The sequence below is a fragment of the Bufo bufo genome, chromosome 9 (genome assembly GCF_905171765.1).
Source record: "Bufo bufo chromosome 9, aBufBuf1.1, whole genome shotgun sequence".
In the NCBI taxonomy this organism is placed as follows: domain Eukaryota; kingdom Metazoa; phylum Chordata; class Amphibia; order Anura; family Bufonidae; genus Bufo; species Bufo bufo.
In genome coordinates, this window is record NC_053397.1 from 167,640,269 (window position 1) to 167,665,558 (window position 25,290).

At 44.1% G+C, this 25,290-nt stretch overlaps 1 protein-coding gene and 1 long non-coding RNA gene across 3 annotated transcripts in view; one reads left to right on the top strand and one right to left on the bottom strand.

Moving 5' to 3' along the window:
- Positions 1–25,290, top strand: part of FAM83F (family with sequence similarity 83 member F) — a 65,530-nt gene that overhangs the window by 15,349 nt on the left and 24,891 nt on the right. The window lies entirely within an intron of this gene.
- LOC120979256 lies at positions 602–24,258 on the bottom strand. Its single transcript, XR_005774262.1, has 3 exons — positions 23,877–24,258; positions 14,236–14,238; positions 602–617 (listed from the first exon to the last, which is right to left on the bottom strand). It is a non-coding gene; the product is annotated as an uncharacterized LOC120979256 (long non-coding RNA).

A 25,290-nucleotide genomic window follows, 5' to 3' on the forward strand; every position in this document is an offset into this window, starting at 1 on the left:
TTGGCAAAACTGAGCTGAATCTAGACATTGTGATGTATAGCAGAAGTGCTCAGACTTGTCTAGTCGTTCATGAGTAGTCCGCATGCTGTGTCAAAATAATCATTCTACCTACACATAGACATGTACAGCAAGATGAAACTGATAATAGTACATTTTATATCTAATTAACTGTCCTACATGCTGAATTAATGGCAATGTCCCCTAATCTGAACCCCTTGTTCCAGTTATTGACTTAGGAGGACCTTCTAAATGCCCTAGTAACAATGGACATCTATTGTTGTCAACGGGTGCTAGTCAACACTTTTATTATTCAGAATTTTATGACTTAAGGTCATATCATCTGACATATATACCCCAGCTCTTTTTTTTAAACACAGACAGGAACATAGCTTAGAAACCTCAGAAATGTGCCATGTTCATAAGGGTTTCACATTTTTATATTTCCCTTTATTTAAAGGGGTCGGTCAAACATATGCTGTCTGTATTGTACTTTTTACGTACCCAGAGATTAGAATAGGCCTTTAGATCTGTGACCATGAAAGTTCTACGTGCAGTCAGTGTTCAGATGGGATCCAACCCGCATACAAAATACTGTATGTGACTTCCTGAAACATTTTCTCAGAACTGAATAATCCATAGTGTTGTACATAAATCACCTTTATCTAGCATATCACGTTCCCCTTATTTTATCTTCGACTTCCTCCATTCTTCCTCATTTTTGGGATTTCTCTCCAGGTATATGCAAAATACATACAAGAATGCCATAGGGTTGTTTGCTGTACAAGCACCTGCCTGGCACATTAACGTAAAGTGGGCAGAATTCCTAGTATTTCTATAGTCCATGTGGCGCTGCTATTGTTCTCTCGACTGTAACAGGGACATACTGTAGCTGTGGATTTAGCATAGCATGTACCACGGTGCTCGGCGCCATGGGGTACCAATAAGCTTATCTGTAAGTGACCACTTATCCTGCACTTTGCATGCTCAGATTCTCCAGGTGTTATGCTGAAGTATGGATTTTCCAGATGCTGTGTCATGATCAGATCACGAGTGACTGACTGTTACATGATGAACTCAGCCTTCTTTTATGCAGCTTAGGATCGTAGCTGTTGTGTCGATAGGGAAATTCCATACACAGGACAGTCCTAGACAGACATTTCGTAATAAAGACGTAACAAAACAGTGGAAAAAAATGTAGGTGACATGAAAAACAAACTATCCTTTTTTTATTGGTCCGAGGGCCACAATAAAACTTACCTTGCTGATAAAAATGATACGTGTCTTGTGAAAATAGCTTGCAGTGTTCCCAAGAAAAAAGCCTTTTATTCTATATGTAAATGAGGCTTCAGTGCACTGGGAGGTGAGGTCTAGTGGAAGCCCTTATTTGCATAAAAATAAGTCTTTTTTCTCAGGAATGTTGCAACCAGTTTTCATAAGACAGCTTTCATTTTGATCTCCAGGATCGGCTCTACAAAGCATAATGCCGGGTTTAATAGGGTTGCTCCTGATGACAGGGGCTCTTTAAAAGCTAATCCTATTTGAGACATATAGAAAGTAAATGCCATAAATAAATGCTAAGTGTGGATTCCATTTTTGGTCGTGGTGGCCACACATACAGTATGCAAGGCTACCTCCATTGTAGTTTATGAGAGTTACAGAAACAGCCAAGCATTTCACATTTCCAAAAAACCTAACAAGTCATATTTATGCCCAACCAACTATTTCTATCCGGAAAGGAGTCCCAAATATTGGGGCACCAGGGATGGCTAGTGGCCGCACAAAATTGAATTGTGGGCAGTATGCAGCCTCCATAGCCACTCGTTGTGCACCCATCATCTAGGAGGTAGATCTACTGTAGATTGTTACTGGGTTCACATCAGGACAGATACAGGGTCATGAAAACACATATTCTTAGTGCCTTGTGTTCTATCAGTAGGAAACATATTAATATAAGGCATTATGTACACAGCATGGCCAAGTGCAGATAGCCTGCATGTCGACCAGGGGTGGATTGGTCATAGACACTACCAGGAATTTTCCCAATGGGCCAATGCCCAGTTACCATAGGGCCACCTGAGCCCTCCTCATTGCCACTGGCCAGGTACATACTACTGGGGGAACTATAAGGGTCATTATTAGAGGAAGTCCACGCCGCATGCTGAAGGTAGAGCTGACTTGGTGTTGTGGCCCACATCTTACCTTCTAAGCCCCCAGCTATGTATCCATATTAGAGATAATTGGAGGAGGAGAACAGAACGTGGCAGCTATTGATGGCCACCACAGTGGGACAGCTTCTGGGAAGGTATTTTGTGCTGCACTGTGGTATTGGTCCCATCTACTTGTGTTGTCCCACCTTCTGTCAATTTGAACCCATCTAAGACCTTAGGGCCACTATTAGTTCTTTTTCCAGGTCAACTTTAAATTCCCAGTCTGCCCCTGATGGCGACACCTGGATCCCCTATGTATCTGTAGAGACTCCTACGTTTTCTTGTGGTGCCTCTGTGTGGTACCATTATCTCCTCTAGGATCAACACTAGAATAAGAGAGATCCTTTATGCTTTCAAGAGTGCTTCTAATTCTAAAGGCGGATTCATATGGCACAATTGTCAAGCCGATTATCGGGAACAAATGTTAGTCCCAACGCTAACTCCCGATGATTAGCCCATGTAAAGGTGTCGTAGATCACCCAATGAGTGATCAAATCAAATGAAATTGTTGTTTATGTGGACACCTCCTCGATCATCGTTCTTGGGCAGCAGATCGTGCTGTGTAAATAGCGATGTGCCACCTAAAAACAATGAGGACGAGCAGTGGCAGTAGCCATCACTCATCCCCATACGGTGGAGGTGATCACTGTATGTAACTGGAGCTCTTCATCTCCACTGAGGAGCAATCGGTTATCGGGAAAGTTCTCTCTTCCCAATAACTGACTGTTCGGTCAGCACGAGTAAATGCACCTAAAGAGGCACCTGTAGAAATGAGGGCTGATTACTGAAAAGTTATTTTGGTGGGGTAATAGTTTGCTTTTGCAGCTCTAAGGTAACATCATTGAGGGAAAAGGTAAAAATCTTTTTTTTACTTGACTTGTAATACATATCAGTGCAATAGATAGAAGCTTTACTGTTCAGCATAACACTCATCCCTAAATCTCTGGACCAATATTACATTGTGAGTGTACTTCTCCTTTAAATGTCATTAAATTGAAGTATCATCAAAACACAGATACTACCTCATGAAAGAGCAAGAACTAAACATCATGGGTGCAGCCATATCCTTGTATGTCATAGCCCGAGGGTAAAGGTTATGATATTTTTTTTTTTCATTTCTCATAAATCATTTCATTCAGTTATCTCCTCGCTTATCAATGTTTTTAAACCACCTTAGTTACTGTTGTTCACTTATTATCAATTTATAAGAAATGAATATTAAAGGGAACCAGTCAGCTCTCCTGACGTGTCTGTTTTAGTAAATACTTGCTTCCCCTTGGAAAAAAAACCATGTAGAATGATTTAAGGTAATACAAGAAGTATTACTCATCTTAGGCTACTTTCACACTAGCCTTTTAGTTTTCTGGTATTGCGATCCGTCATAGGGGCTCAATACCGGAAAAAAAAAAGCTTCAGTTTTGTCCCCATTTATTGTCAATGGGGACAAAACTGAACTGAACTGAACGGAATGCTCCAAAATGCATTCCGTTGCGTTCCTATACCGGTGAGCAAACCGCAACATGTTGTAGTTTGCTTTCCGTCCTGGGAAGACGGATCCGGCATGACCCCCAATGCAAGTCAATGGGGATGGATCCGTTTTCTCTGCCGCAATCTGCCACAATAGAAAACGGATCCGTCCTACACTGACTTTCAATAGAGTTCATGACGGAACCGTCTTGGCAATGTTAAAGATAATACAACCGGGTCCGTTCATAACGGATGTAGATGGTTGTATTATCAGTAACGGAAGTGTTTTTGCTGAACCCTAGCCTTACTAATCCCATTCTGATGGTTCTCCGTCAGCCTCTCCACTTTCTGCTTCATCTCAACATGGATATGTGACTTCTGCATCCAGTCACTGGGTGTTGACATTAGCCATATTTTTAGACTATTAGGCGCACTTTTTTCTCCTTGATCTTGTGCTGCCGTTTTCTGGTGTGTCGAATAGTCCAAATGCTGACATTAAAAGCAGGAGACTCTGACCTCCTTCACTAGCTGACCAGTCTTGGCAGTGAAGTTATGAGGACACAGCATTACTCTTCTCTGTGTACATGATCTGGGTTTTATCTGCTCACATATTTCTGTAAAGCGTGACCGTTCAGTGGGCAAATAACACACACACATTGGTACGCACAGCGGAGTAAAAGTGTGCAGTGTATGCCCTGCCAGGACCTTTGTAGCCATGCCCCCCTCCCCTCTGCCATACTGTGCTCGGGACACTTCTATCCCAATAACTCCAGACTCTTATTCCTGCTTCTAAATGGGAAACCTTAGACAGCAAGATTGTCCCTAATAATGATCGAGCTCTGTGGCTGGCATAGTCCGGGGGCCCTGTGATGAAACACTGTGGATTGCAATGTTAGGAGGCAATGTGACTAGCATAATGAGTTGAGGCACTGTGGCTGGAATAGTCTGGGGGCACAGTGTCTGACAATGTGATTAGGCTCTGTAACTGGCATTGCCAGGTGGGCACTGTGTCTGGCATAGAGGTTCAAAATATATGCATGTACTTTACTTCTATTTCTAATATAATGTGCACAAAATAAACAGCATTTTACAAGTACAGCTAGCCATGTGCAGCGACCAGGCCGTAGGCGAGTGTTTGAGTGGCCAGATGAGTGTATTATTAGTAGTATTAGTACTACTTACAGTTCTGAAGATCCCTGGGATGCAATGCAGTGATATGGAAGGGCGCACCTTTCTTCTACAAGTTGTAAGGCTACACAGGTAGTTAATAGGCCAAAAGCTGTCTCTTTAAAAGAGTCTACCTCGCGCTAGGATTCTCTAGCTGACTTGTATGCATAAGCATCCAGGCATGAGGTGTAATACTGTCTGGTGGTGGGTGCCACGGCCTATTAAATACTGTGTGCACAATACATACAATAAATACATATTTTACACAGAAATATATTCTTTTGCACTTTGCAGTGTACTGCGACTCTGGAGCAGGACACTGCACATACACATTAGATAAACGTATGTGCTGATTAAATCTAATGTGTATGGGCGGCCCCCGACTGTCTCCTGACAGTGGATACTGGGGGAGATAGGCAGCTGCAAGAGGTGTCTAGCAGCAGCTTATTTCCCTACCCCCCATTAAATAAACATGCATCTTCGGCCAACAGCTAGTGTGTGGGTATGGCCAGCGTACGCTGCAAACATCAAATGACAGTCTCGACTAAGACGTCTAGAAGAAAAGGATAGAGGGCTCTGCCTATTGATTTTACCATGTAAAGCACAGCAGTGACTAATTCATTTATATTTATACAGGGGCCCAGTCATACTTGAGTACTCAGGTGAATGTACAAATAATGCAGAATAAACGGTCGCCCAGCTGGAGTCTGTGCTAACACGCATGTAAAATGCAAACACGCATGTAAAATACAGTCTTAAAAATGGCAGGCGGGGAAGGGAACGAGCCTCTCTAGCGTCACCCGCAGTGCTAGGGGGGCTTGTCCCCGTCTCCGCCTGCCATTGGCTGCCTTCCCCCCCGACACCGGATGTTTTAATCCGTGTACAGGGAGAAGTGACGGTGCGGGGACCAGGAGCGCCGCAGAGAGTGGGGGGGGGGGGGTTAGTATATTCCCACGGAGGGGCCCGGCACATGGGGGGGCTGTTGTAGATACTGGATAACCCCTTTAAAGCAGACAAGTTAGTTGAGCTTTAACCACCTGTATACCACTGAATAAACGGTGCATGCTTATTTCTTCATTGCTGGTTTTATAGCTGAAATTTGCAGGGTGACAGTGCCCAATAGCAATACCGAATCCTGCCAATGCCTCTGTACTAAACAGCAGCAGTCGAAGGGAAGACATGAGAGTTCGGTATTACCTCCTTAACCCCTTAGATGCCTTGACCAGTAGCAACTGCGGCATAAAAGTGGTTACAAAGTAAGAGGAAGCTCCCTCTGCAATGGCAGCCAGGGGACAAAGTCCCACAGGCTGTGGCCTATTATGTGTCACTTATTTCCGATAGATTGCCTGTCATTTATTACTGACACAGGCTATAATGCTTTGTTGTACTACGGTAGTATACAAAGGTCTATAGAGGCGATCAGCAGATTGCATTATCAAATACCCTAGTAGGACAATGAAAATACTGATGGGGGTTTTAAAGTAAAAGTGTAAAAAAAAAAAAAAAGTTTTAAAAAGACAACGCACAAGTGCATTCTATCACTGCAAGTCTCAGATTTCTATATAAGGCCTCGCCCCAGTCACATGAACATATCCGTTTTGCAGTTTGCAAATCGCAGACAAAAAATACACGTACATGCTATCACTGCAGTCTTAGGCCTCTTTCACACGGGCGTTGCAGAAAAATGTGCGGGTGCGTTGCGTAATTGCACACAACTCGCGATTCACCATGGTAAAAGATCATGTGACGTACCATGTGATGACCGGAGTGACGTCATCACAGGTCCTTGAACTATAATTAATGCTCACCACAGGTCCTAGTCAGTAAAAGAGACAGACGGAGATGCCGGCTACGCGATCAAGTGGATTAAGGTGAGTTAAATGATTTTTTATTATTTTTTAACCCCTCCAGCGCTGTTTTACTATGCATTCTGTATTCAGAATGCTATTATTTTCCCTTATAACCATGTTATAAGAGAAAATAATAATGATCGGGTCTCCATCCCGATCGTCTCCTAGCAACCGTGCGTGAAAATCGCACACGCATCCGCACTTGCTTGCAGATGCTTGCGATTTTCACGCAACCCCATTCCTTTATATGGGGCCTGCGTTACGTGAAAAACGCACAAAGAGGAGCATGCTGCGATTTTCACGCAACGCAAAAGTGATGCGTGAAAATCACTGCTCGTGTGCACAGCCCCATAGAAATGAATGGGTCGGTATTCAGTGCGGGTGCAATGCGTTCACCTCCCGCATCGCATCCGCGCAAAATACTCGCTCGTGTGAAAGGGGCCTTAGAGTTCCATATAAGGGCTCATTCAGATGACCGTATGAATGAGTCTGCATCCGTTCCGCAAATTTGTAAGAGGCGCCTCTGTAGTTCTGCTCCGCGGCCCCGCAAGAAAGATAGAGCAAGTCCAATTCTTGTACGCAATTGTAGACAAGAATAGGTATTTTGTATCACAGTGCCAGCCATGTGTGGCCTGCAAAATACAGTATGCACACGGGCCAGTATCCATGTTTTACGGATCCACAATTTGCGGACCGCAAAACACTCCGGTTTTCTGAATGAGCCCTTAGGCCTCATGCACAAAACCATATCCGTTTTGGGGTCTGCAAACGGCGGATCTGCAAAATATGGATGCGGTCCATGTGCCGTCTGCATTTTGAAAATATTCTTTTTGCAGAATGGATCTACAGATGCGAAAGGCTTTTCACATCCGTATGTCTGTTCCGCAAAAAGATAGAACATGTCCTATACTTGGCTGCAAAATGAGGACCATGGACTCACTGAAGTCAATGAGCCCTGATGCAACATGGCCGGCATCCATATTTTGCAGATCCGCAATTTGTAGGCTGCGAAATAAATACAGTTGTGTTCACGAGGCCTAATAAAGTTAACATGCTATGTAAAACACACGGTGAACAACATAAAAACACACAATGAAACAATGCTGGGATTGCTTCCCCTCCTCCGAAAAAATTAATCAGTCATTTATTTTTACCCCAAAATGGTTCCAATAAGAAAATATTATTCATAATACAAAATACAAGGCAACACATGGCTACGTCTTCAAAAAAATAAAAATAAAAAGTTATAGCCCTTGAAATGCGCAATGACATGAAACAAAAAACTCTATGCCGCGTTGTTTGTGATTGCTGGGGTGGGGGTGTAGTTACACTTACACTAAAATTAAAAACATTATGGCTTGCTAGATGCTGCTACATAGGTTATGTTTTTACAGTGTCATCTCTTATCCAGACAGAACTGCACACAACCATCGTCTCTACATGTTACCTTTTTGTCTCTTTTCCGCCGTTGAGTTCCTTCGGTTATCGATGTTTGCTTTGTCACTCATTGCTTGACTAAAGATGTCCACACGTAAAACGGCTGGCACAGACTGCTGCAAGACACCTTGGCAGATTTCCATTTACATGTGTCAGCCTGAGAACAATGAAGAAGACCTGCATGTAAATTTTCTTTCTGTCACAAAAAAAAAATGTTTATTTTGGGGGGAGAGCTTAACAGTTTGAGGAAGTATAGGGCGGTAACTGGTGAGATGCAAATAGTGTCTGTCTATTCCCTGCCTAGGCTGGATTCACAGTACACAAGCCGTTTTTGTGGTCATTTTTCATGCAGTAGATACAAAATCTTAAAATTCTGTAGATATTGTACTAAAGGCTGATAGCCATATTCTGTATATTCCCAATGGAGCTTCCTGAGTTTGTTAGGCCCGGGCCACTAGTCCTGTATGTAATCCAAAAAGAAATTAATAATGCTACAGTGCATTATCAGGGTTAGGGGTCATGCACACGAGCGCAAAAAAACGGATCCGCAAAAAATATGGATGACGTCCGTGTGCATTCCGTATTTTGCAGAACGGAACAGCTGGCCCCTAATAGAACAGTACTGTACTTGTCCGTAATGCGGACAATAATAGGACATGCTTTATTTTTTTGTGGAACGGAAATACGGACATACAGAAACGTAATGTACACGGAGTAACTTTTTGCGGACCCATTGAAGTGAATGGTTCCGCATACGGTCCGCAAAAAAAAAAATAGAATGGACAGGGAAAGAAAACAAGTTCGTGTGCATGAGCCCTCATCATGAGAGTGGACAACACAGGGTTTTTAAATGGGTTTCCATGAGTGTTGACCACCGCAGACACAGAAAAGTCTCTCTCCTTTCCCAAGATTATCCTCACTGTACACTTTACCACATGAACAACGGGTAGAGCTTCCAGATATGAAGCTTCCAGAAATTCTCATACAACCATAGCTCAGCTGTACAACTGACTTGGCCTTTCAGGCTTCTCATTTATGGCCTTCTGCCGGCTGACCAGACCTACAGTGCCTTTGCAAAAGTATTCACCCCCTTGATTTTTTTTCATATTTTGGTGCCTCACAACCTGGAATTAACATGGATTGTTTGAGGATTTGCATCATTTAATTTTCAGAACATACCCACAACTTTGAAGATGTTTTTTTTTATTTTTTTTTAATGTGAAGCAAACAACAAATAGGACAAAATAACAGAAAAGTCAATGCGCATAACTATTCACCCCCCTAAAGTCAATACTTTGTAGAGCCAGCTTTTGCGGCAATCATAGCTCCAAGTCACTTTGGATAAGTCTCTATGAGCTTGCCACATCTTAACACTGGGATTTTTGCCCATTCCTCCTTGCAAAACTGCTCCAGCTCCTTCAAGTTGGATGGGTTGAGCTTGTGAACAGCAATCTTTAAGTCTGACCACAGATTTTCTATTGGGTTGAGATCTGGGCTTTGACTAGGCTATTCCAACACATTTACATGTTTACCCTTAAACCACTCAAGTGTTGCTTTAGCAGTGTGTTTGGGGTCATTGTCCTGCTGGAAGGTGAACCTCCGTCCTAGCCTCAAATCACGCTCAGGTTTTGCTGAAGAATATCCTTGTATTTAGCACCATCCATCTTTCCCTCAACTCTGACCAGTTTCCCAGTCCCAGCTGCTAAAAAAACAAAAAAACATCTCCACAGCATGATGCTGCCACCACCAAGGTTTACTGTGGGGATGGTGTTCTTTGGGTGATGTGATGTGTTGGGTTTGTGCCAGACATAGCATTTTCTTTGATGGCTGAAAAGTTCAATTTTAGTCTCATCAGACCAGAGCACCTTCCTTCATACATTTTGGGAGTCTCCCACATGCCACCCACTCACAACGTGCCTTTTTGTTTTTAGCTGAAAGTAATGGCTTTCTTCTGGCCACTCTGCCATAAAGCCCAACTCTATGGAGCGTACTCCTTATTGTCATCCTATGTACAGATACTCCAGTCTCTGCTGTGGAACTCTGCAGCTCCTCCAGGGCTCCCTTAGGTCTCTGTGCTGCCTCTCTGATTAATGCCCTCCTTGCTCGGTCCGTGAGTTTTGGTGGGCGGCCATCTCTTGGCAGGTTTGCTGTTGTGCTATGTTCTTTCCATTTGGTTATGATAGATTTGATGGTGCTCCTGTGCATCATCAAAGATTTGGATATTTTTTTATAACCTAACCCTGACTTGTACTTCTCAACAACATTGTCCCTTACTTGTTTGGAGAGTTCCTTGGTCTTCATAGCAGTGTTTGGTTAGTGATGCCTCTTGCTTAGGTGTTGCAGCTTTTGGGGCCTTTAAAAAAAGGTGTGTATATGTAATGACAGATCATGTGACACTTAGATTGCACACAGGTGGACATCATTTCACTAATTGTGACTTCTGAAGGTAATTGGTTGCACCAGAGCTTTTTATGGTCTTCCTAACAAAGGGGGTGAATATATACGCACATGCCAATTTTCTGTTTTCTATTTCTAAACAATAGATTTATTTATATATTTTTCTTATTTCACTTCACCAACTCAGACTATTGTGTTCTGATCCATCACATAAAATTCAGATTAAAAAAACATTGAACTTAAAGGGGTTATCCGAGTTATGGGAAAAAAAATAAAACCTAACAAAATTAATCAGGATATACATATACATTAGTCAAGCTTGATTTTTTGAAAAAAGAACGATCCTTACACCTTTTCCAGGTTCTGTTATTGCTGTGTTTACATGCAGCAGTAACAACAATGACTCATCTCTCCCTCATGAATATTTGTGGGAGGGGTTGATCTGTTATATTTGTGGGAGGGGTTGAGCTATTAGCCGCAGTTAGAAAGTTGGAGGTAGCCGCGGCACAAGTGAGGATCGCGCATGCGCGATCAACTCACAGCCGCACGGACTGTAATGCAGAGAGGTGGGGGCGTGGCCAAGGCTGATGACGTTCCGTTGACATGGCTTAGTCACTCCGACAAGCAGAGAGCTCCATGTCAACGGAACGTCACAGCTGATGACGTGGGCGGTCACATGACTGTTTAGTGTAGCAGAGAAACGGCACAAGATAGGTACAGTAAGTGATTTAGGAAAACTAAGGTATAGGAGAAATAAAGCCATAAAGATAAGGTTAAGTTAACTCGGATAACCCCTTTAAGGCTGTAATGTAACAAAATACAAAAAAAGTCAAGGGGGGGGTGAATACTTTTGCAAGGCACTGTAGATCTCCACTAGTATCTCAGCATCTTACTGACAACAGTGCAGGGTGAGTCGGTCCAGTTGTCTTGGTTCCCAGCCTCCAAAACTGTCGGCAAAACCCTTGCCTAACTACACATGTGCCAGCGCAAGAGGGTAGCACCAAGAAACTGCATCACCGCACCCCCGTGCTGGTTACTGAAGTCGCAAATGAGCTCCCACCAACTGTGGCACCTGGGGCCTACATTTCCCCAGGTCCACGTTGGTCGTGATGGTGGCAACAACCATGAAAACCTGCAGCAGCTAGCGTTGCCACCCCGAATGCAACAAACTTACTTAAAGGGAATCTGTCACCACAATCTCGGACTATAATCTACAATAATACATGCATAATACTGCAGATAGAGTCCAGCTCACTATTTTTTTTTTCCTATTGTCCCCTTTTCTCCCGCTCAAAACTGGACTGAACTACATAGTTCGGACTGCTGTGCTGTTCTAACATAATGTAGAGGACTCGTGCGCATGCACAGCAGTCCTGACAATGCATTTCAATGCATCTCTGAGCACTGACAGTAGGGAAAAAAAAAAATATTGGTCTAGACTCCATATCTGCCATTTTTCGGCTGCCACCTATAATACAAACAACAATGAAACATAAAATCCAAGAAGATGCAACAAGAGTCCCAGCTGAGATCAGGTATATCTGGCCTGACCTGCTATACCACCTCCTGACTTGACCCAGTGTTCACCATCATGGGCACTTTTTCAGAAATGGGTACTCAAACTTCAAAGAGGGTAGCTGTTTTTAAAAGGGTTGTACAAGTGCTTCATACTGATGACGAATCCTCAGGAACCCCAACGATCAGCTGTTTGAAGAGGCCACCGGGCTCCTCGCAGTTTACCAAGCTTGGTATTGCTAGGAAGAGGGCGTGGCACTAACCGGAGCGCTGCGGCCTCTGCAACCAGCTGATCACCGGCAGGTGCTGGAAGCCAGACCCTCACTGATCAGATACTGATGACCTATCCCGAGGTAACATAGTAACATAGTTATAAGGTTGAAAAAAGACATCTGTCCATCCAGTTTGGCCTGTTATCCTGCAAGTTGATCCAGAGGAAGGCAAAAAAAACAAAAAACTGTGAGGTAGAAGCCAATTTTCCCCAATTAAGGGGAAAAGAATTCCTTCCCGACTCCAATCAGGCAATCAGAATAACTCACTGGATCAACGACCCCTCTCTAGTAGCTATAACCTGTAATATTATTACACTCCAGAAATACATCCAGGCCCCTCTTGAACTCTTTTAGTGAACTCACCATCACCACCTCCACAGGCAGAGAGTTCCATAGTCTCACTGCTCTTACCGTAAAGAATCCTCTTCTATGTTTGTGTACAAACCTTCTTTCCTCCAGACGCAGAAGATGTCCCCTCGTCACAGTCACAGTCCTGGGGATAAATAGATGATGGGAGAGATCTCTGTACTGACCCCTGATATATTTATACATAGTTATTAGATCTCCCCTCAGTCGTCTTTTTTGTAAAGTGAATAACCCTAATTTTAATAATCTTTCAGGGTACTGTAGTCCCCCCATTCCAGTTATTACTTTAGTTGCCCTACTCTGAACCGTCTCCAGCTCTACTATGTCTGCCTTGTTCACAGGAGCCCAGAACTATACACAGTACTCCATGTGTGGTCTGACTAGTGATTTGTAAAGTGGCAGGACTATGTTGTCATCACCGGCATCTATGCCCCTTTTGATGTAATTCATTATCTTATTGGCCTTGGCAGCAGCTGCCTGACACTGGTTTCGACAGCTTAGTTTGCTTTTCACAAAAACTCCTAGGTCCTTTTCCATGTCAGTGTTACCCAGTGTCTTATCATTTAGTATGTACGGGTGACTTGCATTATTCCTTCCCATGTGCATAACCTTACATTTGTCAGTGTTAAACCTCAACGGCCACTTATCTGCCCAAGCCTTCAATCTATCCAAATCCCTCTGTAGCAATATACTGTCCTCTTCGGTGTTAATTACTTTACACAGTTTAGTGTCATCTTCAAAAATTTATATTTTACCATGCAAGCCTTCTACAAGATCATTAACAAATATATTGAAGAGAATAGGGCCCAATACTGACCGCTGAGGTACTCCACTAGTGACAGTGACCCAATCTGAGTATGTACCGTTAATAACCACCCTCTGTTTTCTATCATTGAGCCAGTTACTTACCCACATACAGACGTTTTCTCCCAGTCCAAGCATTCTCATTTTATATACTAACCTTTCATGCGGTACAGTGTCAAATGCTTTGGAGAAGTCCAGATATACGACATCCATTGATTCGCCGCTGTCAAGTCTAGAACTTACCTCCTCATAGAAACTGATTAATTTAGTTTGACATGACCGATCCCTCATGAAGCCATGCTGATATGGTTATTTGCTTATTTTCATTGAGGTACTCCAAGATAGCATCTCTTAGAAAACCTTCAAACAGTTTACCCACGACAGATGTTAAACTTACCAGCCTATAGTTCCCGGGCTCTGTTTTTGAACTCTTTTTGAATATTGCCACCACATTTGCTATGCGCCAATCCTGTGGAACACTCCCTGTCAGTATAGAGTCCTTAAATATCAGAAATAAGGGTCTGGCTATGACATTACTTAATTCTCTTAGGATACGGGGGTGTATGCCATCTGGACCTGGTGATTTGTCTATTTTAATCTTTTTAAGACGCCTTTGTACTTCTTCTTAGGTCAGACAGGGCACTTTTAATGGAGAATTTACTTTTACATTCTGCATTTCATCTGACAGTTTATTTTCCTGAGTGAATACAGTGGAGAAAAAAATATTTAATAGCTTTGCTTTCTCCTCATCACTCTCTGCAACTGCCCCCTCATTACTCTGTTGAGGGCCGACACCTTCAGATTTATACTTTTTACCATTTATATAATTGTAGAACATTTTAGGTTTAGTTTTGCTCTCTTTGGCAATTAATCACTCGGGCTCTAGTTTAGCTGCTTTTCTTAGTTTTTTACATATTCATTTTTTCCCTTATAGTTTTTCAGTGCTTCCTTACTACCCTCCTGTTTTAGTGATTTAAATGCTTTCTTTTTGTCATATATTGCTTTCTTTACAGTTCTATTTATCCACATTGTTTTTTTTCTTGTTCTTTAACCTTTTATTCCCATAAGGTATGTATCTCCACAATCAGATTTTAGGATGCTTTTAAAAATATCCCATTTTGTGGCTGTATTTTTATTTTTGAGGACTTTGTCCCAGTTAGTTAGGCCTATGGCCTCTCTTAGTTGGCTAAATTTAGCTTTTTAGAATTTTGTTATTTTTTGTTCCACTCTTTTGAATGACAGTTGGAAGGTTATTACTTTATGGTCACTATTTCCCAGGTGTCCCTCAACCTGCACATCTGTTGTTCTGTCAGGTCTATTGGTTAATATTTAGTCCAGTATGGTTGTCCCTCTAGTTGGGTCCTGAACCAGTTGGGAAAGGTAATTGTCTTTGGTTATTGCCATAAACCTGTTTCCTTTATGAGATACTAGCAGTAGGACCCGACTTCGCACGGGTATATTTCATCTATTTAATTTAATGTTTGTGTATGTCATTAAAAGATATAAACAGTATCCCCCTTAACAGTGACCTCTACAGCACCCCGCCCCTTAACATTGACCTCCATAGCGGACCATCCCCTTAACTGTGACCTCCACAGATCCCTATCCCCTTAACAGAAACCTCCACAGTGCCCGCCCCCTTATCATTCACCTCCACAGCAGTATGCCCCTTTAACAGTGACCTCTACAGCATCCTGCTCCCTTAACAGTGACCTCCACAGCGGCCGCCGCTTCATTAATGACCTCCACAGTACCCCGTCCCCTTAACAGTGGCCTCTACAGCAATCTTCCCTTTAACACTGGACAGTTTGGCTTTCAGACTCCCTGTCCTCCGTCCAGCGCAGGGCCTGGACGGACACAGGGATGTTCTTTTGAACAGCTCCCTCTCAGACAGCAGCACTGTGCTATCTGAGCATGAGCTGCAGGGAGAAATTCACCCTCCCTCTATCCCCTGCAGCTGACAGAAGTTGATTTTTACCATGATTTTTTCAATCCCCGTCGGCTGCGGAGTGGGAGGGGCGTGGCTTAGCAGGACCTGGTGGCAGGGTTTTCAAGTCTGTCTTTTGAGGGTGGCCTGAATGGCCACTCTACTTGCACCCTGAACTATCACCAACACAGCACTCCGCTCCCTTAACAGTGTCATCCACAACTCCCTGCCCCTTTAAAGCTGACCTGCAGCAGTGAAGAAAAATGGTTGGATTGTTATGGAAACCTGGTGTAAAACTGTGTGTATGTGGAGACTAAGAACCTGCGAGCTTCTATTGGCTTATAAGGGACATGTTACCGTTTGTATGGCAGTTGGGACTAGGGTTGGGCGATATACCGGTGTTCACGATATACCGCGGTATTAAAAAACTGCGATATCGCTGTTTCCTAATTACCGTGGTATTTTGTGACGTCATCTAAGCGTTCATGTGTGCTGACCGCTTCTAAAACTGCGTCCGCCCGCCCCTGCACCTTGCATAGTTCTGAGTACAAACGCATTACTTCCTCTCGCTCCTGGCTCCTTCTTGCTCCGCCTCACTTATTCAAGTCTCCAGACTCCACCCACCATCTGACATCACCGTCCGTCACCCACCCGTGCCGGTTCTATGTGGCGAACTCTGTGTGAGTAGGGTGTCTCTGGAGAGACTTTTCCTGCGGCTGCATCGCTCGTGTGCTCTAATGACAAAATTAGAAACGTATTACTTCCCGCAGCGGCCGCCCCCGGCTCTCCCTCCTCCTTACTCCCATATTCAAATCTCCGCCCACCGACATCTAATGTCAGAATCAGAGCACACAAGCGAGGCAGCCGCGGGAAAAGTATATCGTAAAGTATTATTGTATGTATGGTGGCCTGTGGCCACAAGACTTTATTATAACATCTCCCCCGCCCCCTACAGTGTAACGTCTCCTTGTGGCCCCTCATACAGTATAACGTCTTTGTGGCCCCCCATACAGTATAACGTCTCCTTGTGGCCTCCATACAGTATAACGTCTCCTTGTGGCCCCCATACAGTATAATATCTCCTTGTGGCCCCCATACACTATAACGTCTCCTTGTGGCCCCGATACACTATAACGTCTCCTTGTGGCCCCCATACAGTATAACGTCTCCTTGTGGCCTCCATACAGTATAACATCTCCTTGTGGCTCCCATACAGTATAACATCTCCTTGTGGCCCCCATACAGTGTAATATCTCTTTGTGGCCCCCATACAGTGTAATGTCTCCTTGTGGCTGCCCCCATACAGAATAATGTCTCCTTGTGGCTGCCCCCATACAGTATAATGTCTCCTTGTGGCTGCCCCCATACAGTATAATGTCTCCTTGTGGCTGCCCCCATACAGTATAATGTCTCCTTATGGCTGACCCCATACAGTATAATATCTCCTTGTGGCCCCCATACAGTAAAACGTCTCCTTGTGGCCCCTATACAGTATAACGTCTCCTTGTGGCTGCTCCCATACAGTATAACGTCTCCTTGTGGCTGCTCCCATACAGTATAACGTCTCCTTGTGGCTGCCCCCATACAGTATAATGTCTCCTTGTGGCACCCATATAGTATAACGTCTCCTTGTGGCTGCGCCCATACAATATAACGTCTCCTTGTGGCGGCCCCCATATAGTATAACGTCTCCTTGTGGCGGCCCCCATATAGTATAACGTCTCCTTGTGGCTGCAACCATACAGTATAACGTCTCCTTGTGGCCCCCATACAGTATAATGTCTCCTTGTGGCCCCCATACAGTATAACGTCTCCTTGTGGCTGCCCCCATACAGTATAACGTCTCTTTGTGGCCCCCATACAGTATAACGTCTCCTTGTGGCTGCCCCCATACAGTATAACGTCTCCTTGTGGCTGCCCCCATACAGTATAACGTCTCCTTGTGGCTGACCCCATACAGTATAATGTCTCCTTGTGGCTGCCCCCATACAGTATAATGTCTCCTTGTGGCCCCCCATACAGTATAACGTCTCCTTGTGGCTGCCCTCATACAGTATAACGTCTCCTTGTGGCTTCCCCCATACAGTATAACGTCTCCTTGTGGCTGACCCCATACAGTATAACGTCTCCTTGTGGCTGACCCCATACAGTATAACGTCTCCTTGTGGCTGACCCCATACAGTATAACGTCTCCTTGTGGCTGCGCCCATACAGTATAACGTCTCCTTGTGGCGGCCCCCATACAGTATAACGTTTCCTTGTGGCTGACCCCATACAGTATAATGTCTCCTTGTGGCTGACCCCATACAGTATAATGTCTCCTTGTGGCTGACCCCATACAGTATAATGTCTCCTTGTGGCTGCGCCCATACAGTATAATGTCTCCTTGTGGCTGTGCCCATACAGTATAACGTCTCCTTGTGGCCCCCATACAGTATAACGTCTCCTTGTGGCTGCCCCCGTACAGTATTATGTCTCCTTGTGTTTTTTTCTTTTAAACGGGTATTTATCGCGATATACAGTACAGACCAAAAGTTTGGACACACCTTCTCATTCAAAGAGTTTTCTTTATTTTCATGACTATGAAAATTGTAGATTCACACTGAAGGCATCAAAACTATGAATTAACACATGTGGAATTATATACATAACAAACAAGTGTGAAACAACTGAAAATATGTCATATTCTAGGTTCTTCAAAGTAGCCACCTTTTGCTTTGATTACTGCTTTGCACACTCTTGGCATTCTCTTGATGAGCTTCAAGAGGTAGTCCCCTGAAATGGTTTTCACTTCACAGGTGTGCCCTGTCAGGTTTAATAAGTGGGATTTCTTGCCTTATAAATGGGGTTGGGACCATCAGTTGCGTTGAGAAGTCAGGTGGATACACAGCTGATAGTCCTACTGAATAGACTGTTAGAATTTGTATTATGGCAAGAAAAAAGCAGCTAAGTAAAGAAAAACGAGTGGCCATCATTACTTTAAGAAATGAAGGTCAGTCAGTCAGCCGAAAAATTGGGAAAACTTTGAAAGTAAGGGCTATTTGACCATGAAGGAGAGTGATGGGGTGCTGCGCCAGATGACCTGGCCTCCACAGTCACCGGACCTGAACCCAATCGAGATGGTTTGGGGTGAGCTGGACCGCAGAGTGAAGGAAAAAGGGCCAACAAGTGCTAAGCATCTCTGGGAACTCCTTCAAGACTGTTGGAAGACCATTTCAGAGGACTACCTCTTGAAGCTCATCAAGAGAATGCCAAGAGTGTGCAAAGCAGTAATCAAAGAAAAAGGTGGCTACTTTGAAGAACCTAGAATATGACATATTTTCAGTTGTTTCACACTTGTTTGTTATGTATATAATTCCACATGTGTTAATTCATAGTTTTGATGCCTTCATAGTCATGAAAATAAAGAAAACTCTTTGAATGAGAAGGTGTGTCCAAACTTTTGGTCTGTACTGTATATCGTTATCGCGATAAATTTCTTGATATCGTTATCGTCTGAATATTTTTTTATATCGCCCAACCCTAGTTGGGACATGAAGAAAAAGACCTGCAGGCTTCTATTGGCTAATGTAGGTCATGTGATGTGCCATATTTGCATTTTTTGGGAATATCTCAGGAACGGTGCATGCTAGAGAGCTGTGACCCCCACAAGATTTTTTTCCAGGTAGCAAGAGATGTGTATAGCAAGTTTCGTTGAAATCGATGGTTGCGTTTTTGAGTGATCGCGGAACATGCAAACAAACAAACAAACATACATACATACATACAGATACACGTCCTTCTTTATATATATAGAAGATACAAGTTTCAGTTTCCCAGTCTATATCTGGGTAGTTGAAGTCCCCCATAATAACCACCTCATTATGATTTGCCGCCTTGTCTATCTCATTTAGTAGTAGATTTTCTGTGGACTCTGATATATTAGGTGGTTTATAGTAAACTCCTATTAGTAATTTATTGTTGTTTTTAGCTCCATGTATCTCTACCCACAGTGACTCCACATGTTCATGTCCCTCACTTATATCTTCCCGGACTGTGGGCTTTAGACAAGACTTTACATAAAGGCAAACCCCTCCCCCTCTCCGTTTTTTGCGATCCTTTCTAAACAGACTGTAACCCTGTACATTAACCGCCCAGTCATAGCTATCATCCAGCTATTGTCTCAGTTGCTTCTTTCCTTCTGAACTGTTCTAGTCCCTCCTTCCATTCCTCCCTCAGTCCCACTCCCTTGCCCCCGGTCTCTATCTGCACTATCTTACCATCCTATAACGTAATTACCCTCCCCAGTCCCGAGTTTAAACACTCCTCCAAACTTCGAGCCATCAGTCATCAGTAACACTTAGAAAACCCCTTTACCTCTAGTAATCTTGCGTAGACATTAGCCAGACCTTGTATATCATTTTCTGTATTTTTAGTTTGTATACAGAATCAGAGTAAACTATATTTTTATCATGTATAGCAATCCGAAAAGCAGATGTAAAAAACATGAAGGAGTGCACTCCTAATCCCTGCATCATTTACACTGTCTTTAATGGAAGTGACGCCAAACCCATAAAGATTATCCTTAAGAAGCTAGCAAAGGAGGGTGTAGCAATGGGAAGCAGATAATTTGGCCTGGGGGCCAGCTATCCTGTCAGGAACTGCTGGTTGCTGCCAATGCTAGGACATGCCCGGCTACGTACCATTGTATAGCTCCTTTTCGTATATATGTTAATCCCACTCCACCGTCTCCACCTATATTCTCACAAAGCATCAAGATTCTATTATGAGGTGTAAAGCTGCCATAAAAGCATTAGTATTCTTCTGAAAATGAAATCACAAATATCTACTGCAAAGAATGTTGAGGTTTTGTTCCTAGGACCAGGGGTGTACATAGATCACATAAGGCTCCATAGCAAAACTTGGTGTGGGCCCCAGGTCTCACCCAGTAGGTGTCACTCTTAGGCAATGCAAAGTACAAAGCCCCAGATTAATGATGAATTTATTTTTATTTTAAGCAGAAGAAATTTTTAATAAAAAAATTAACTGTAATTAAAAAAGTCCCTGACCTTTATCCAACTTTTATGCTGGAAAAAATGGAACAGGTGCTTTGCGGATATGGCACTCATTCTGACCACCATATTTTTCAAATATATTCACGCCAGACAGCTGGCATAAACATTGAGAAATCTACTGCTTCCTTTCTATTAGAAAGCTGTCTGCCTGTAGCGACCACTAGAGGGAGCTCAGTGCATAGGAATTTATGCAGTTGCAATCGACTGAAGTGGATGTTGTAATTATCTGTTTGCGCTGAGTTTCCCCTAGTCGTGGCTGCATAAATATGCAATGTTTTTACATCAGAAAGAGAAGGAGTTCAGTGCTGGGCTGCGATACCAAGCACATTCGCTATAAAATGTACAGCGCAGGCTTCCCAAAACAGCTGATCGGCGATGGTCCAGGTGTCGGACCCCACCGATCAGATAACGATGACCTATCCAGAGGATAGGTCATCAGTAAAAAAAAAAATCTTGGAAAACCCTTTTAAGTTATGTGGTCAGTGACTGGGAGCGCTGCATCTCAATTACCGGGAAAGAAGACCATCCATAGCAAAGTTCCTATCAAGCTCTACCTGGCTAGTCCCAAAATGCCAAAATTATTAAAGGGATTCTGTCATGAGATTTTACCCCAATAACCTAAACATATGCCCATGTCCGTACTAATAACATGAATCCTAAGCTGGCCTTATTAAACCTGCTTGTGGCTCTATTAGCCCAAAAAACAGGTTTTTATAACCTGTCAATCACCTACCTAAGGTGCCTAAGGGGACGTCCGTTAATACAGGGTGCCCGGCCGCAGCCATCGCCGTCTGGTGCCCAGCGCCGCCCTCCCTGTCTACAGTGCTGCCTTCCTCACCTCAGCGCCGCCTCCGCAATCCTCCCGCACTAAGCTCAACCTGATGCGCCCGTGCAGACTCCTGGCAGCAGCTTTGTTGAGCGAAGTGCGCATGCGCATCAGGCCGGCGCATGCGCACTTCGCTCAACGAAGCCGCTGCCAGGAGTCCGCACGGGCGCATCAGGCTGAGCCTAGTGCGCACGCGCGAGATCTGGCAGAGGGACAAGAGGATTGCGAAGGCGGCGCTGAGGTGAGGAAGGCGGCACTGTAGACAGGGAGGGCGGCGATTAAGACCGGGAAGGCGGCGCTGGGCACCAGACGGCGATGGGTGCGGTCGGGCACCCTTTATTAACGGACGTCCCCTTGGGCACCTTAGGTAGGTGATTGACAGGTTATGAAAACCTGTTTTTTGGGCTAATAGAGCCACAAGCAGGTTTAATAAGGCCAGCTTAGGATTCATGTTATTAGTACGGACATGGGCATATGTTTAGGTTATAGGGGTAAAATCTCATGACAGAATCCCTTTTAAATTTTAAAAGTATTTATCCTGTATGGTGATGGGCATAACGGAAAACAAAATAAAAACAGCCGATTTGACATTTTTTGCTCGCCCAAAATCTTTTTTAAAAAAGTAATCAAAAAATCATACACACCAAAAAACTACAGAATGCCCTTCAAACAATAAGCCCTCAGTAAATGGACATTTAAAAAAAAAAAAAAGTATGGCTCCGGGAGCAAAAAATTAAAAAGAAAAAAAAAAAGAAAATCTCTGTATCCGGAAGGGGTTGATACATTCCCCCATCATGCTGTGAGTTCAGGGAAATCGCACTAAAGAGATTTTAAAGAGACTTGCAAGCTACTCAATGCCTTCCCATGGACCGCGATTTATGTAGCCCTAGCCGAAAAATCTGTAGCTACTCTTTTCCTCGACAGAGTAACAAGAAAACCGCTTTGACATTTAGCAGTGATTTCACAGTGATGAAATCAGTCCCCGTTCAGCCCTAGCCTCAGAGGTTAAACAGGGATCACAAATCCCCTTGGCATCCATTATCTTGCATATGAAAAAGGAAGCTCTGAACCTTAGGCTTGGTCTGAAAAAGGTAAATACCATCTGAAAAACCAGTTTGGCGTGACTGAAGTAGGTCAATGCAATGGGCGGACATTACATTTACAGCACTGAGCATTAAACGTTCCCTTTGATAATAATCCAGCAATCCAAGCTACACAGAGACACCTGCCGCATATAAAGTATGTGCAAGACAGAAGCCATCACAGACAGAAGCCCATTAATTAGAGGGCTATTCCCATCTGGACATTTATGGCATAGCGATAGGACAGGACATAAATGTCTGATAGATGTGGGTTCCACCTCTGGGATCCGTTCCTATCTCAACAATGGGGCCTCGTCGTAAATGAAAAGCACAGCCCACATGCACGGCATCCATCGGGGCCCTGTTCTGGAGAGAGGAGATCCTATCAATGTGCCATAAATGTCCAGATGGGAATATCCTTTTAACCATAAGTTGTGGTTCAGTGCCACCTGGGCCTATTAACTGGCCTGACATCACAGCTGAGAGGTGAGTACACTAAGTTAAAGGGGTTATACAATCCCTAAAATGCATCCCCAAACAGCGGGGCACCTCACACAGGTTGTAGTTACCTGGCACTTCTGATGCCCGCATTGCTGCCACTGCATCTCCTAGTCGCGCAGATGAAAACATCCGCTTCGGGGGAGGGGGCGCAGCCAATATCAGGTCGCAACGTAATGCTAGGGAGGCTCGTTCCTTTTGCGGCCTGCTATTGGCTGAAACACCCCCGTCGCCAGATGTTTTCATCCGTGCAAAGGGGAGATGCAGCGGTGTCTGTGCGGGTGTCATAAGCGACGCGGGTGTCGGGCAGCAAGACAAGTACAACCTGTGTTAGGGGCCCGGGCGTATGGGGAGGGATTTTAGGGGTTGGATAACCCCTTTAATTTTACTAAAAACCTTATTTTACAGAGGGGGACTAGCTTATAGGGGGTGTAGGGGTAGCAGTTGCACGCTATATAGAGGTAACAGTTGCATGGCCCTGGTACCTGAGGGAACCCTTAAGATGCAAGCCCATGGTGTAGCCGGCTGCCATGCCCAGCCATGACAACAAATGGCCGCAAGAGGTTGCACCCAAAGGCTCCTCTGCCACACTGGTATTATAAACTATACATGGTACACTGAGGCTTTTTTTTTTTCATTTGGGCCCAGGGCCTTAAAGGGGTTATGCCATTATTAATACAAAAAATTGAAAATCAGACATTATTAAATACATGACAATCTCTTTCTAACAAAGCTAGAACCAGCTCTGTACCTCACATGGATCCAGAGATATTCCTAATTATTGCTCGAATTGTTCTGCTAGATTTATTTCAAGCTGGCAGCTCAGGGGGCATGACCCTTCTCAGAGGGTGTGTCTTATCTGCTGTTGCTCTTCCCCTGTAACTGGCACAGCTTCTATTAGACAGCTGGTGGCAGTGGAGGATTTAAAGGGAGTCTTTCACCTAAAATGACCATTATACACCACAAACATGATGATATCCATTACATTCCCCATACTATAATTTTACCTTTCATATTGCTGTCCATCGCCTATTTTCTCTTAAAAACGCTTTTATTCCATATGCTAATTAGCTTCTGAAGGTGCCCGGGGGCGGCGTTTATGCGGCCGGTGCCCATGCCCCACGGCGCTGTTCAAATCAAACCCCTCCCCTTTCACCCCTCTGGCCCGCCCTAGGTTCTTCAGATTCCATCCTCCCGTCATTGACAAATCCGGCACCTGTGCCGTTCAACATAATCCTTGCGCCTGCGCACTCCATTACCCACTATGGGCAGAGGCAGCAGAGTGTTTAATGCGCATGCGCCGGCCCATACCACCCGATCTAGCCGGCGGAAGTAAACTGCCGCAAGATCGGGAGGTATGGGCCGGCGCATGCGCATTAAACGATCTGCTGCCTCTGCCCATAGTAGGTAATGGAGTGCGCAGGCGCGACGATTATGTTGAACGGCGCAGGCGCCGGATTTGTCAATGACGGGAGGATGGATTCTGAAGAACCTAGGGCGGGCCAGAGGGGTGAAAGGGGAGGGTTTGATTTGAACAGCGCCGTGGGGCATGGGCACCGGCCGCATAAACGCCGCCCCCGGGCACCTTCAGAAGCTAATTAGCATATGGAATAAAAGCGTTTTTAAGAGAAAATAGGCGTTGGACAGCAATATGGAAGGTAAGATTATAATGTAGGGAATGTAATGGATATCATCATGTTTGTGGTGTATAATGGTCATTTTAGGTGAAAGACTCCCTTTAAACTGAGCGTGTGCGACCACCTCAGTGAAGTGGATGGAGAACTAAGGAAAAGAACAGCAGGTGGCGCTATACAATTACGTTTTATTAAAGAGCTCAGCGGGTATACTAAATGTTTAATTGCATGCAACTACAAAAGTATTCAGATCCAGCCAATGGTTTGAAAAAATGTAAAATATTTTTCGTGGCCCAACCACCTTTATTTGTCCCCATGTTGAAAGACATTAAACTCCACCAGTATGATGGCTTCACTTCCACGATTATCGGGTTATGCAAATTGTTTTTACCATGCTGACAATTGCCAGCTCCACTTAGTCATACTGATAATTCATCACATGTGCAAAATTCCCCTGGCTGCATTATCATGACATCTTGAGCGCTAATGGGACACGGCAGATGAGGTGTGTATCGCCAACATGAATTAGGTTACTAGGTCAACAATTAAAAGTGTAAAGTAATGAACTGTACATGCTGCGCAGAGAGGCACAGAAATGCTGACTGCATACTGACTCTTCATATTGGCGCGTTGGTTTCCGTCTATATCAGAAATATATTCTGAGTTAGTAGAGGACGATCTGCTCTTGTCATATAACAAGTATTGCTTTGAGACATTGGGGGTGGCCTCTGTTTTTGTTTTTTTTCCCAGACCCCTGGATATTAAAATGTACACCTGTGTCAGGGTG